This window comes from Puma concolor, chromosome C1 (genome assembly GCF_028749965.1).
Source record: "Puma concolor isolate L17-30 chromosome C1, mPumCon1.1.hap2, whole genome shotgun sequence".
Classification (NCBI taxonomy): domain Eukaryota; kingdom Metazoa; phylum Chordata; class Mammalia; order Carnivora; family Felidae; genus Puma; species Puma concolor.
Genome location: NC_141674.1, coordinates 132469180 through 132485321, shown reverse-complemented (window position 1 = coordinate 132485321; position 16142 = coordinate 132469180). Strand labels below are relative to the sequence as shown.

At 35.9% G+C, this 16142-nt stretch overlaps 1 protein-coding gene across 3 annotated transcripts in view; it reads left to right on the top strand.

Annotated features, from left to right (window-relative positions):
• The window catches only part of LRP1B (LDL receptor related protein 1B), a 1907075-nt gene that overhangs the window by 1780466 nt on the left and 110467 nt on the right, over nucleotides 1–16142 (top strand). The gene's annotated exons all lie outside the window — the stretch shown is intronic.

Sequence of the window (16142 nt, the reverse complement as noted above, 5' to 3'; positions counted from 1 at the left end):
ATTCCCATACAACCAAAAAGTCAAGTGCTAAAACAGTAGGATATAATTGAAGCTTTGTATTTAAAAAGAATCAAAAGCACCTATCTGGAAGACTTTACTATCTTTTACAGTGGTATCTACCATAAAAATTTGAACTTCATGAATACCATTTGAATGAAATTTGGAAGGTATTTTTATCAGGTAGATCACAATAATCTGGTTTTAAATGAAGTCATATTAACTAATTCAGCTTAGATTAAATTAACTTGAGTAAAAATCCATATACATCAGAGTTGTTTCTTCAACTCCTTCCACACCAAAACACTGTTTTATATACCACCTTTAGTTCTATTAAGAACAGTTCTAGGAGAAAGCCAAGAAATTTACTAGATCACTCTGTCTTTCTTCACTCAATCACTTGCTATCAGCCAAAAGTTGGTCAGTCTTAACTAGCTTTAGCTTTCTGTATCCATAAAACACAAATCTGCTTTGCAACAACATTGTTCCTATGGTACCATTTCATCTCTTATTAAAATGAAGTGATGAAGAGTATGTACTGTGGAGTTACATTGCCTGGGTTTTAATTTTGTTCTTATTGCTTATTAGCCTTTTAGCTTCTCTGCCCTCTCTATTTCATGAGGTTTTAGTGAGGAATATATATATATGTATATATATATATATATGTATATATATATATATATATATATATATATATATATATGCATGCATATACACACATGTACTGTATTATGTTAGTGTTAATAGTTCTCGGCACATAATAAGCACTATATAGATGATTGCTATTAACATGATGACGATGCCAATGATGACCATGATGTTGATGATAATTGACAAGATAATTTTCTCTATGATGCATATTATCACATGAAAAATTATTTGTAACTTACTTTTGTCTGAATTTTATTTTCTAAAAATATATCTTGAATTTGATACAATTTTTTCAGTAAAGCTTATTTGATAGTTATTTCAGTTTTGTCCTTGGGGAGATTAATTATAATCAATGTCTTCTAGTAAGCAGAGTTTATTGTAGATCAGAAACCAAATTTGATTACTGTTTGGTAATTAAGATTTTATTCTTAAACATAAAAATATATAAATATATGTGTTTTATGTGTATATTATATGTTGATGTGTATATATTTTAATATTTTAATTTTTAATTTTATGACTGTACTATAGAATCTTTTGTAACTAATGGTAAAGCTATTGATTAACGTTTTCCTCATAGGATGTGAAACCTCATTTTATCTTTTAATGTAAGTGATTACATGTGTTGTATCATCTAGGCTTTGTTTTTCTCTCTTTCTTCAGACCTACCCACAGCTAACAGTATTTACTAGGTACATTTTCTAGGACTCCATCATAGCTGATTAAATGTCATGATTTGAAGATTGGAACCTCTGAGCCATGAGTTTTAGGGCCATGTTCTAGACATTGAGCACTCCATAGAAATTCCAACCAACACACTGCAAACAAAACAAAACTTAAGGCTATACAGATGAGGGAAATCTTTTAACTTCACTTCCTAAATCTCTTTTGTAACCCTGATACCTCAATATTATAAATATGGAATAAGTCCATTCTTAACATCTTTCTTTTTTAATAATTTAGTGTCAAGTTACCTAACATACAGTGTATACAGTATAGTCTTGGCTTTGGGAGTAGATTCCTATGATTCATCACTTACATCCCAACAAGTGCTCATCCCAACAAGTGCCCTCCTCAAAGTCCATCACCCATTTTCCCACCCCTACACACTGTCCCTCTATGAACCCTCAATTTGGTCTCTGTGTTTAAGAGTCTCTTATGGTTTGCCTCCCTCTCTGTTTGCAACTTATTTTTCCTTCCCTTCCCCTATCGTTTTCTGTTAAGTTTCTCAAATTCCACAAATGAGTAAAAACATATGATATCTGTCTTTCTCTGACTTATTTCATTTAGCATAATACCCTCCTCCAGTTCCATCCATGTTGTTGCAAATTCATTCTTTTTCACTGCCAAGTTGTATTCCATGTATATATATACATACATACACACACCACATTTTCTTTATCCATTCATTAATGGATGGACATTTGGGCTCTTTCCATACTTTGGCTATTGTTGATAATGCCACTGTAAATACTGGGGTGCATGTGCCCCTTCAAAGCAGCATCCCTGTATCCTTTGAATAAATATGTAGTAGTATAATCGCTGGGTCATAGGGTAATTCTGTTTTTAATTTTTTGAGGAACCTCACACTGTTTTCCAGAGTGGTTGCACCAGTTTGCATTCCCACCAACAGAGAAAGTGTGTTCCCCTTTCTCCACATCCTTGCCAACATCTGCTGTTCCCTGAGTTGTTATAGTTAGCCACTTAACCAGTGTGAGGTGGTATCTCAGTGTGGTTTTGATTTGTATTTCCCTGATCATGAGAGATGTTGAGCATCTTTTCATGTGTCTGTTAGCCATCTGGATGTCTTCTTTGGAAAAAGTGTCTATTCATGCCTTTTGCCCATTTCTTTACTGGATTATTTGTCTTTTGGGTGTTGAGTTTGGTAAGTTCTTTTTAGATTTTTGATACTACCCCTTTATCAGATACATCATTTGCAAATATCTTTTCCCATTCTGTTGGTTGCCTTTTACTTTTGTTGATTGTTTCCTTTGCTGTGCAGAAGCTTTTTTATCTCGATGAGGTCTCAATGGTTCATTTTTGCATTATTTCTCTTGCCTTTGGAGACATGTCAAGTGAGAACTTGCTGTAGCCAAGATCAAAGAAGTTGTTGCCTGTTTTCTCCTCTAAGATTTTGATGATTTCCTGTCTCACTTTTAGGTCTTTCATCCATTTTGAATTTATTTTCGTGTATGGTTTAAGGAAGTGGCACAGTTTCATTTTTCTGCTTGTTGACGCCCAGCTCTCCCAGCACCATTTGCTGAAGAGACTTTTTTCCATTGGATACTCTTTCCTGCTTTGTCAAAGATTAGTTGGTCATACATTTGTGGGTCCATTTCTGGGTTCTCTAATCTATTCCATTGGTCTATGTGTCTGTTTTTGATCCGGTACCAGACTGTCTTGATGATTACAGCTTTGTAGTACAGACTAAAGTCTGGGATTGTGATACCTCCAGCTTTGGTTTTCTTTTTCAACATAACTTTGGCATTTTGGGGTCTTTTGTGGTTCTATACAAATTTTAGATTGTTTCTTCTAGCTCTGTGAAGAATGCTGGTGCTATTTTGATCGGGATTGCATTGAAGGTATAGATTGCTTTGGGTAGTACTGACATTTTAACAGTTTTTGTTATTCCAATCCATGAACATGGAATGTTTTTCCATTTTTTTTGTGTCTTCTTCAATTTATTCATTAGTTTTCTATACTTTTCAACATACAAATCTTTTCTCTTTGGTTAGATTTATTCCTAGGTATATTATGGTTCTTGGTGCAGTTGTAAATCGGATCGATTTCTTGATATCTCTTTCTGTTGCTTCATTATTGGTGTGTAGAAATGCAACCGATTTCTTTATGTTGATATTATATCCTGCTACTTTCTGAATTCATGTATTAGTTCTAGCAGTTTTTTGGTGGAGTCATTCAGGTTTTCTGTGTAGAGTATCATGTCATCTGTGAAAAGTGAATGTTTGACTTCTTTCTTTGCCAGTTTGGGTGGTTTTTATTTCATTTTGTTGTCTGATTGCAGAGTCTAGGACTTCCAACACTATATTAAACAACAGTGGTGAGAGTGGACATCATTGTCATGTTCCTAATCTCAGAGGGAAAGCTCTCAGTTTTTCCCCATTTAGGATGATATTACCTGTGGGCCTTTCATAGATGTCTTTTTTGATGTAAGGTTATGTTCCTTCTATCCTGACTTTCTGGAGGGTTTTTATTAAGAATAGATGCTGTATTTTGTCCAGTGCTTTTCTCCATCTATTGAAAGGGTCATATGGTTCTTATCCTTTCTTCTGTTACTGTGATGTATCATGTTGATTGATTTGCAAATATTGAACCAGCTCTGCAGCCAGGATTGGGCTTGATCATGGTGAATAATTCTTTTAATATACTGCTATATTTGATTTGCTGGTATCTTGTTGAGAATTTTTTATATCCATGTTCATGAGGGATATTGGCCTCTAACTCTCCTTTTTAGTGGAGTCTTTGGTTTGAGAATCAAGGTAATACTGGCTTCAGAGAATGAGTCCAGAAGCCTTCCTTCCTTTTTTTTTTTTTTTTTTTTGAAACAGCCTAGAAGAATAGGTATTAACTCTGCTTTAAATGTCTGGTAGAATTCCCCTGAGAAGCCATCTGGCCCATGACTCTTATTTGTTGGGAGATTTTGATAACCAACTCAATTTCTTTGCTGGTTATAGGTCTGTTCAACTTTTCTGTTTCTTCCTGTTTGAGTCTTGTTAGTGTGTGGATGTCTAGGAATTTTCCCATTTCTTCCAGGTTGTCCAGTTTGTTGGCATAGAATTTTTCATAGTATTATCTGATAATTGCTTGTATTTCTGAGGGATTTTTTGTGATCTCTCTTCTTTCATTTGTGATTTTATCTATTTGGGTCCTCTTTTTGAGAAGTCTGGCTCAAGGTTTATTAATGTTGTTTGTTCTTTCAAGAAACCAGCTCTTAGATTCATTGATCTATTTTACTGTTACTTTTTTTTTCTTTTTTTTTTTTTTTTTTGATTCTATATTGTTTATTTTTGCTCTAGTCTTTACTTTTTCTCTTCTTCTGCTGGCTTTGGGCTTTCTTTGCTGATGTGTTTCTAATTCCTTTAGGTATGAGGTTAGGTTCTGTATTTGGGAACTTTCTTGTTTCTTGAGATAGGCCTGGATTGCAATGTATTTTCCTCTTAGGACTACCTTTGCTTCATCCCAAAGTGTCTGGACTGTCATGTTTTCATTTTCATTTGCTTCCACATTTTTTTTTAATTTCTTCTTTAATTTACTGGTTGACCCATTCATTCTTTAGTAGGATGTTCTATAACCTCCATGTATTTGGAGGCTTTCCAAAATTTCTCTTGTGGTTGATTTCAAGTTTCATAGCATTGTGATCTGAAAATATGCATTGTAGGATCTCAATCCTTTTATATTTGTTGAAGGCTGTTTTGTGACCCAGTATGTGATTTATTTTGGAGAATGTTCCATATGCACTAGAGAAGAATGTGTGTTCTGCTGCTTTTGGATGAAAAGTCTTGAATATATCTGTTAAGTCCATCTGGTCTAGTATGTCATTCAGAGCCACTGTTTTCTTACTGATTTTCTGCCTAGATGATCTGTCCATTGTTGTAAGCGGAGTATTAAAGTCCCCTACAATCACAGTATTGCTATCTATACATTTATTTATGTTTGTGATAAATTGATTTATATATTTGGGTTCCTCCACGTTGAGGGCATAAAAATTTACACCTGTTAGTTCTACTTGAATGATAGACCCCTTAATTATAATATAATGCCCTTCTTCATCTCTTGTTGCAGTGTTTATTTTAAAAATCTAATGTGTCTGATATAAGTATAGCTACTGCAGCTTTCTTTTGACATCCAGTAGCATGATAGATGGTTCTCCATCCCCTCACTTTCTTTTTTTTTTTTAATTTTTTTTCAACGTTTTTTATTTATTTTTGGGACAGAGAGAGACAGAGCATGAACGGGGGAGGGGCAGAGAGAGAGGAAGACACAGAATCGGAAACAGGCTCCAGGCTCCGAGCCATCAGCCCGGAGCCCGACGCGGGGCTCGAACTCACGGACCGCGAGATCGTGACCTGGCTGAAGTCGGACGCCTAACCGACTGCCCCAGGCGCCCCCATCCCCTCACTTTCAATCTGCAGGTCTCCTCATGTCTAAAATGAGTCTCTTGTATGGGCGACTGGGTGGCTCAGTTGGTTAAATGTCTGACTTCGGCTCGGGTCATGATCTTACAGTTCGTGATTCCGAGCCCTGCATCAGGCTTCGTGCTAACAGCTCAGAGCCAGGAGCCTGCTTTGGATTCTGTGTCTCCTCTCTCTCTGACCCTTCTCTGCTCAAGCACTGCCTCTCTCTCTCTCAAAAAATAAATAAACCTTATTTTTTTTTTAAATAATAAAATGAGTCTCCTGTAGGCAGCATATAGATGGCTGCTGGGTTTTTTTAATCCATTCTGATACCCTGTATTTTTTGATTGGAGCATTTAGTCCATTTCCATTCAGAGTGATTATTAAAAGATATGGATTTAGTGTCATTGTGTTATCTATAGGTTTCATGCTTGAGGTGATGTCTCTGGTCCTTTGTAGTCTTCGCTGCTTTCCACTCACAGAATACTCCTTAGGATCTCCTACATGGCTGGTTTAGTGGTCATGAACTCCTTTAGATTTTGTTTGTCTGGGAAAGCCTTTATCTCTCCTTCTGTTCTGAATGACAGCCTTCTGGATAAAGGATTCTTGGCTGCATTTTTTTCCTATTCAGCACATTGAGTATTTCATGCCACTCCCTTCTGTCTTGCTAAGTTTTAGTAGACAGGTCTACTACTACCCTTATGTATTTACCCTTGTAGGTTAAGGCACATTGTCCCTACCTGCTTTCAGAATTCTCTCTTCATCTTTGTATTTTTCCAATTTCACTATGACATGTCATGGTGTTGACCTGTTTATGTTGATTTTTAAGGGAGTTCTCTGTGCCTCCTGGACTTGGATGTCTGCACACTTCCCCAGATTAGGGAAGCTCTCAGCTATAATTTGTTCAAATAATCCTTCTGTCCCTTTCTCTCTCTTCTTCTTCTGTAACTCCTATGATATGGATATTATTTTCTTTCATTGAATCATTTAGATCTCTAACTCTCCCCTTGTGGTCTAGTAATTTCCTTTCCCTCTTTTTCTCAGCTTCATCATTTTCCATAATTTTATTGTTTCACCTATTCTCTCCTCTGCTTCTTCCACCAGTGCATCTAGTTCATTTTGCATGTCATTTATAACATTTCTTAATTCATCATAACTATTTTTTAGGTCCTTGATCTCTGTAGCAATAGATTCTCTGCTATCTTCTATGCTTTTTTTCAAGCCCAGCTATTAGTCTTATGACTATTATTCTAAATTCTTGTTCATATATATTGTTTATATCTGTTTTGAGCAATTCTCTAGCTGTCATTTCTTCCTGAAATTTATTTTTAAGAGAATTTTTCCATTTCATCATTTTGGTTAGTTTTTTATCTTTTATGCGTTTTAATAGCTTGTTATGTGTCCTGTACCTGTGAGTACTACTATATTAAAAAGGGGTCACACACTGTCCAGAGCCTGGCATTTCAGTGTTTTTGGAGTGGTTGCATGCACTCTGTTGTTGAATCTTTGGTTGATTTATCTCACTGCTCATAGTGGTGGACTGGACCTTCCGCCACGTGTGCTTTGATTTGTTCATTGAAGTAACCCTGGAAGAAAGGAGAAAAGTGGGAGAAGAAACCTTATCCCACACAAAGAGAGAAATGACAGGGGTGGAAAAAAAGACCAGGCAGAGAATCAAAGAAACTATAAGGCTTAATCCAGAGAGAGAGAGAGGAATATAAAGAAGGAGATACAGAAAAGGTATAAAAATAATAGAGTAAAAATGCCTGATTAAACAAACAGACAACCAGAACAGAGAAACAAAGAATGAAAATTATATATATATATATGTATATATATATATATATACATACATATATATATATACATATATATATGTATGAAATAAGAATTGACCAAAAATCAAATCAGAAACTGAGGCTCATTCCAAAGGAGGAAGAAATAGAGAGTAGAAAGAAAAAGAAGGGAAAAGAGAAATAGAGTAAAAAGAAAAAGGAAATATAAATAATAATAATTTAGAAATTAAAAAAAAACAGACATCATACAAAACCTCAGGACAGTTGTCCGTTGGTGTCTGGAAACCAGTGACTATGCTGTCTGTGCTGGTCTGGAGGAGAGGCTGTCTGGTTTGGTCAGTGTCAGTCCCATTCTGGTAGATAAGCAGTTACTTGGCACAGGGTTTTGTGTAAATGGGTGCCACCTCCACTGGGGGCCACTGTCCTGTTTCCTGAAGCCCCACTATGTTGATAATGGGGAGAAAAATGGAGGCACCCCAATCTCTCCTCTCTAGACTGGGTGTCTCAAACCAAGGTGTTTAGGCAGCCCTCACAGAGTAGCCTGGGCGGCCTGCTTGCCCTGCTCCACATTCTCCCACACCTCCTCGGTGTTCAGCTGGGATTCAAAACCTGATGTCTTAAAGGACCCTGCTCTGCAGGGACCTGGTTCTGGAGTACCGACACTCTGCCCAGTTGACAAAGGGCCTCTGGCTGGTGCTTCCAGAGTCTTTTGTCCTGGGGGGTGGGGGTAATCTACCCACTTCCCACAGTACTCAATGGAGGGGACTGTTCTCTCCCAGTACATCCCCGAGGTTACTTTTGTGCCCTGGGGCCAGTTCCCCTCTCCACAAGGCAAAAATACATGCTGGCTCTGGTCCAGAGAAACTCACACAACCCTGAAAACTCCAATCATTAGCTTCTAAGGCTATTTGCAAAGTAGAAACTGGCTCTCTTAATATTTCTCATTCCCCAATCTCTGGTACAGAGAGGTTTTCCTCTTGTCCAAATACAATGCCACGCTTCCACAGCCTCTCTCTTCCTTTTGTTTCTCCACCAAAGGGGTTCCCCACTTTGGGCCTACACAGCCCATTTTATCTCTCCCAATTTGCATACATGCACCTCTGTCCACCCAAGCTGTCTCTTTCTACCCGTAGAGATTTTTTTGTCACTCTGCAGCCTCTATTTCTCACATTCCAAGGGTTCTGGCCTCAATACTGCTGTGTTTGAGGGATGCAGGAAATTCTGCCATCTTCTCAAAGCCAAGAGACTTAACATCTTTTTTTTTTTTTTTTTTTTTTTTACTGGTTATTTATTTGTAAGAGAGAGAGACAGAGACAGAGTTGAGTGGCGGAGGGGCAGAGAGAAAGGGAGACACAGAATCAAAAGCAGGCTCCAGGCTCCAAGCTGTCAGCACAAAACCCGATGAGGGGCTCAAACTCAGTAACAGTGAGATCATGACCTGAACCGAAGTCAATGCTTAACCTACTGAGCCAGGCAGGTGCCCTGAAGAGACTTAACATCTTAATTTGATGAATAGTGTGAATTCTCAAATGATTAAATGACTCCTCTATGCCCATTCAGCGATATTGTGACCAAATTTAGAGTTTAACTTGAGTTAACTGTTACATCTCTTAGTCTCTACTTACTTATTCGAAAAACAACTATCATATCAAAGTAGGAAATTTCTAAAGTCTCTTCCAGATAGTAAATATATATGCTTTCCAAAAAAATGTATGGCATAGTTTATTTCTATCTAGTTGTTTACTTGGACAATTTGTATTTATTCCTCTGAAATTCAGCTTATGTATAAAGATTTGATGTTTTACCCCTCTGAATTACTCTGCCATGTATCTGCTTTTTTATTTTGTTTTTTAATCATTCTCCAGCTAGTCATCCAATAATTTAATGAGCATGAAATCTATTTCATCTTCTAAGTTTTTATGCAAATAAGAAATGATACTGACCTGAGAATTCCCCACACTTTGGAAAATGAAATTCAAGATTTTTGCCAAATCTGAATATGGAATATTGGTTTCTATCTCTGAATCCATAGGTGAAAGAAAGCAAAATACAAAAATGAAACTATGGATTTTTACTTAAAACTGCTTTATCAGGAACCAAATGGAAGAAGTTAGCCATGTGATAGTAGGATGTCTTGAAAGCATATTTACAGCTACTAAAAAATTGGAATATTTCCATCCCAGTAAAGTGTAGGAAAATAGTTGTATCAGAAATCAGAAGAAGACTTACTCAGACAACTAAATGTTAACTGAAGTCCATTCCAAAGGAAGGTAATTTTCAATACGATCTTTTTTTGGAAGTTGTGAAGGGAATAGTCTTCTGTAATCTGTGAAAATGGCTTGAATACTAATTATGATTATAAATTTAAATTTCAAATGCAGGCTAAGTTATTTATAGATAGAAATGCTTATGATTTTCTAGCCCCCTGGGCTATACAAAATGGATGGATTTTTTTTTCCTTTAAGAAAATTAAATAATTTAAAACTTAAAAGGCTGACATGATTCAGTCTATATGTAAAGCATAATGAGATTTCTGAATTTAAATTTTAGTAGTCAGAACAGAATATGATAGCATTATGCAACAATTGTACATACTTTCTGGGAATTTATCGTTTCTAGTATGAAATGCTGTACAGCAAAGTACAGAATGACAAGCACTGTAAAGTAGGTCGTTTGGAAAAATGCAAATTATTTTAAAAATACAGATTCAATTTTTACTATTGAAGAGCTAAATATTCCTGAGCAAAACAAATGGTTTATCTGATTTACCTGATTTTTGAGAAATGAATATGAGATACCATTTTGGGCATATTTTATTGTGGCAGAGGAGGATGTTCAGAATGAACATGCTTACACTTTTATTCATTAATAATCATATCTTTTCCTCAACAAGTTGATTAAGCAATTATTTTTTCCTGAAATCTTTTAAGAAAATATCCAACTAAGTTTTATTTCATAGGTTTCAATTTTTTTAATGTTTATTTTTGAGAGAGATTGAGAGCACAAGTGGGGGAGGTGCAGAGAGAGAGGGAGATAGAGGATCCACAGCATGCTCTGTGCTGAGAGCAGACAGCCCCATGTGGGGCTGGAACTCACTAACTGTGAGATCATGACCTGAGCCGAAGTTGGACATTTAACTGACTGAGATACCCAGGCACCCCAAAAGGTTTCAATTTTTTTTTAATTTTTTTAATGTTTATTTTTGACAGTGAGAGAGGGAGAGGCAGAGCGAGAGGGAGACACAGAATCTGAAACAGGCTCCAGGCTCTGAGCTGTCAGTACACAGCCAGACGCGGGGCTCGAACTCACGGACAGAGAGATCATGACCTGAGCCGAAGTCAGACACTCAAACGACTGAGCCACCCAAATGCCCCAATAGCTTTCAATTTTTAACTGGAGTTGTAGCTATAAACTTCAAACCCAATATATGGGTTTGTGTGTACATCACACACACATAGACACATAGACACACACACACGCACACACATTAGGTGTGCATTAGGTGTGCATATGTATCCACACATAAGTGTATGTGTGTGTTTGTGTGTACATATTTTAGCAAACTTCAAAGTCTTGTTTTAGGACCTTGGAATACTAGTAGAAATTGATAGTTTTTTTTCATTTTTTAATTTATTTTCTTTATTATTATAAATTTGTGTTATTATAAACTCTATCGTGAAATTGTCTATTCACTTGGCAAGAATACTTTTCAAGCCATCTGAGTTTATTCAAACAGTTAGCAATTACAATCATTTATTATGATTACTTTGGAAGAAATCTAAAACTATCAAACCATTAAATTATTGCCATTTTGTGGCTTGATTATTGTTGATTGCATAAGACAGACACTTAACAATACATACTGACTAGAGTTAAATGGTTCTGTAACAGTTGTAATCAATACTCAAAATTTTACTGAATATAAATTTTATAAGGACTATATAAAACATAATTCCACAATTAATAATTCTGAGGCTATTATTGAATATATTGTATAGCATTTTAAAGTGAACCAGTCCAGTTTTCTCCATACCCAAAGCTTTATTTAAGGAGTTCTGTTTGTTAGGTTTGGTGTTCATTCCTGGGATGTAAAATGATAACAGAGTCTTATTTTCATAAAGCTTATATTCTGGGGAGCAAAGACAAAGTCAAGTGAACTCATAAATAAATAAATGCCAAAACTTCCAATTTTGAAAATTATATTGCAGGAAATGCAGAATGGACCAAGAAAGAAAAACTCAGATATTCTAAGTCTTCTTTGGATAGGGTGATCAATAAAGGCCCATTTGAAGAGAGGAGATTTGAGCTAAGACCTAAAAGATGAGGAGGAAGTAATGTCATTTATGTCTAAGACAACTATTTCACTTTTATGTACAGGATGGATTTGGTGGGGGAAAAGGTGGAACAGAAAGAGACCACATAGGAGGATTGTGCTCCAACCTGGTACACAAATAGTGGTAGGTTGCAGTATTATAGTCTCAAAATGGAAGGAGGTGAGTAGTTTAACTAACAATGTTTGCAGATAGAATGAATGTAGAAAATGAGGATAGGAAGGACTCGAGACCTAGATTTTACAAATTGATGGATTGTGAAAATGGTAAACTATGGGTTCAGTTTTAGTCATGAGATCTAAGTGAGAGGCTGTAAGAGACCCAAGTGAGTTGCCAAATAGCCCGTGATGTATTCAAGTCTTGATCTTAGTCTCTGGACTGGAGATATACCTTCAGAAATAGAAGAATAGAGGAGATATCTAGAACCAGGAAGAGAGTACAGGTGAAGTAAAGAAGCACTCAGAACCAAGCTCTGAAGGCAGATTAAAATGATGACAGTGAGTGTGAAGTGTATTAGGAGAATACAAGAGAATGTAGAGACACAGAAACTAAGAGAAGAGAGTATTTTGAGAAGGAGATTGCAATTATATTTCTAGCACTGCCAAAGATCAAGTAAATGAGGACAAAGAAGTATTCAGTAAGTTTTGTGACAGATATTAATTAAAGACATTGACAAATGCTGAAAGTCATTGAGGAAGCAGACATCAGAGAACAGTCTGTGGTTCTGCATCAGTGGTCCTCAAATGGGGGTGATCTCCCACCCCAGGGGACATTTGGCAATGTCTGGAGATATTTTTTATTGTCCCAACTGAGGAGTACTGCTGGCATCATGTGAATATGGTAGAGGTCAGGGAGGCTGCTTAACACTCTACATAGGCTAGTCTCTCACAACATGGAATTATTCTGACTAAAATATCAGTAGTTGAGAAACCTTTTTCTACATCTTAATAATATCAGTCTCTCCAATTAAACTTTAGGTAGATTTTTTGTTTGTTACCTCATTTTATGTAATAATAATGCTGAAATACAAAATGATTGTAAGATGAATCATCAACATAGTTATTCTTTTATTATTTTATCTTATTTTCCCTTCTCTCTTAATATTAGAATACCTATAGGCCCCAACCTTGATCTCTTCTTGCTACCTTTCTGCACTTCCTTACAGATTTTATATAGTGTCATGGTTTAACACATATCCACATGCTAACAATTACCAAATTGATATCAGGTTTTGTTCAACTACTTACTTTGCTTTTTCTTTTGGATTTTAAAAAATGTTCCCAAAGTAGCATGCCTAAAAATAAATCTCTCATAATTCACAAAAACTGCTTCCCCAATCTTATTTAATGGCACATCCATTTTGCAGATTCTCAGAGTAAAAATTTTGGAGTCAATATTGATCCTTCTTCTCTCATAATTCCAAAATCAGGCAATCATATGTAACTTCTGTCTAGGAGCTAACTACCTTATGTCAGCTTGACTGCAAGTACCTACTTTTGAACCACTATCATCTTTCTTCTGATTTAGTGCAATAGACTCTTAACTGTTCTTGCTTTTCTTCTTACTCACCACACAGTCGCCAGAATTCTCCTTCTAAGACACAAATTAGATCACATGACATCTCTAATCAAAGATACCTAGTGGCCCCCCATTGCAAAAGATAAATTGCTCACAATATCTTACAAGGGTTTAAGAGATCTAGTCTCCTGTTACTTCTCTGACTTCATTTCCTATTAACTTTTCCCTTACTCACTCTTCTCCAGGGATGCTTTGGTATTTGGTATTTATAAAATCCATCAGTACCTACTAATGTAAGGCCTTTTCTGGAATGTTCTCTTGGTCTAAATGTTCTTCAGCCAGATATCCTACATGGCTCAATTCCTGAATTCCTTCATGAATTTGTTCAAATATCATCTTCTGAATACATGATATGCTGATAGTTGCAATCTATTGTCCTCCCATTCTGGATCCTCAACACCGTACTCTTTTTTTGTTTTTCCATTCTCATAGTGCATATCTTTGATAAACTGCTGTATTATTTACTCATCTATTATGTTTATTATCTACTCTGTACCTTACCTTGCTAGAAGTAAATTCCCATGGCAGATATTTTTGCTGTTTTGGCCACTACTATATGTAATTCTAACATCTAGAACAGAGCCTGTCCTAAAGCTGTTACATAATTTTTTAAGAGGTTACAAGCAATAAATTACTTGAAAATCTTTGGTATACATTGGAATAGTATATTGATCTTGAAAGTTATACTTTACAAGTTTTTCTTCTCATCCTCAGTATTCATCCCAAGATCAAATATTTTTATCTCTAGATATATCCCATTTTTATCTACTTTTGTCTCACAAAAATTTAGATTATGATTCCACATTCTCCTTTCTGAGGCCCATTGAGTAAACCTCCTCTGATTATCCTATATCCATTTCTGGTCCCCAGTCCTAAGCGATTCTCCATACCATAGACAAAATAATCTTAAAACATTAATATAATCATATCTCCCCACTTCAATCCTTCCAGTGGATTTCCATTGAAAAATCATTGGTTTAGGGGCCCTGGGTGGCTCAGTTGTTAAGCACCCAACTTCAGCTCAGGTCATGATCTCACGGTTCATGAGTTCAAGTCCCGCTTTCAGTTCTCTGCAGTCAGCGAAGAGCCTGCTTCAAATGCTCTGCACCCCCTGCCCCTCCCCCACTCATGCTGGCTTGCTCGCTCCCTCCCTCTCTCTCTTTCTCTCTCAAAAATAAACTTAAAAAAAATAAATAAAAATCATTAGTTTATTAGCCTCTGCACGGTATCCATTCTCATCTTACACCACACCCTTCCCATTTCCTTACACACCTACGAACATACACCCTCAAACACACATTTTTTCTGGCTATAAATATACCATACTTAATTTCCAGGATTGCAACTTCATTTCAGAATCTTGAAGCATGCTCTTTCTTCTGCCTTCCTTAATTATCCTGGTGAACGAAAGCTCCTTTATTAAGAAGACATCACTTTCACTATATTAACATTGGTCTTGCTTAAGCAAGATCTTAGCATACATAATGTATTTTCAGGTCTTCCAAAATTGAACCAACTTGTACTGTTTGAAAGGACAGGCTCACAGAAAGATTGATTATCATCTAAAGAATGTCAGTTGAATGCCCAGGAAGGATCCTACAAGGTGACCTCATTTATTTATTCCAGGTTCCATTTAGACTTGGAAATCAAATTGTTAGTTTTTCTAGGGAGTAATAAGACAGTAGGAAATTTTCATGAATCTGACTGGAAAATGATATATAAAACTTAGTATCATGTATATTTACACACACACACACACACACACACACACACACACACACACACATATATATTTGCAATCTGAATCTATCTGATGTATGAGATACATTGAAGTATAAGAGCCCAGTATTTTTATTCAAGTATAGTTAACATGCAGTGTTATATTAGTTTCAGGTGTACAGTATAATGATTCAACAATCCATACATTACTCAATGTTCATCATATGATTAGTCTATATCACTTCTTCCCGCCCACTTCCCTTCTAGCATCCACCAGTTTGTTGTCTATATTTAAGAATCTAGTTTTTCTTTTGTCTCTTGTTGTTGTTGTTCATTTGTTTTTTTTCTTGAATTTTACATATGAATGGAAATCATATGGTATTTTTTCTCTGACTTATTTCACTTAGGATTATATCCTTTAGATCCATTCATGTTGTCACAAATAGGAAGATTTCATTCTTTTCATGGTTGAGTAATATTCCATTATATATATATACACACACACACACACACACACACATATATACACACATATATATATACATATATATACACACATACATACATACCACATCTTCTTTATCCATTCATCCATGGATGGACATTTAAGTTGCTTCCATATCTTGACTTTCGTAAATAATAATGCTGCTGTAAACATAGGGGTACATATATCTTTTAAAATTAGTGTTTTAGTTTTTTTTGGGTAAATACCCACTAGTGGAATTACTGGATCATATGGTCATTCTATTTTTAATTTTTTGAGGAAATTCCATACTGTTTTCCACAGTGGCTGCACCAGTTTGCATTTCCACCAACAGTACAATAGGGTTCCTTTTTCTTCACATCCTCTCCAACACTTGTTGTTGTTGTTGTTGTGTGTGTGTGTGTTTTATTTTAGCCATCCTGACAGATGTGAAGTGACAACTCATTGTGATTTT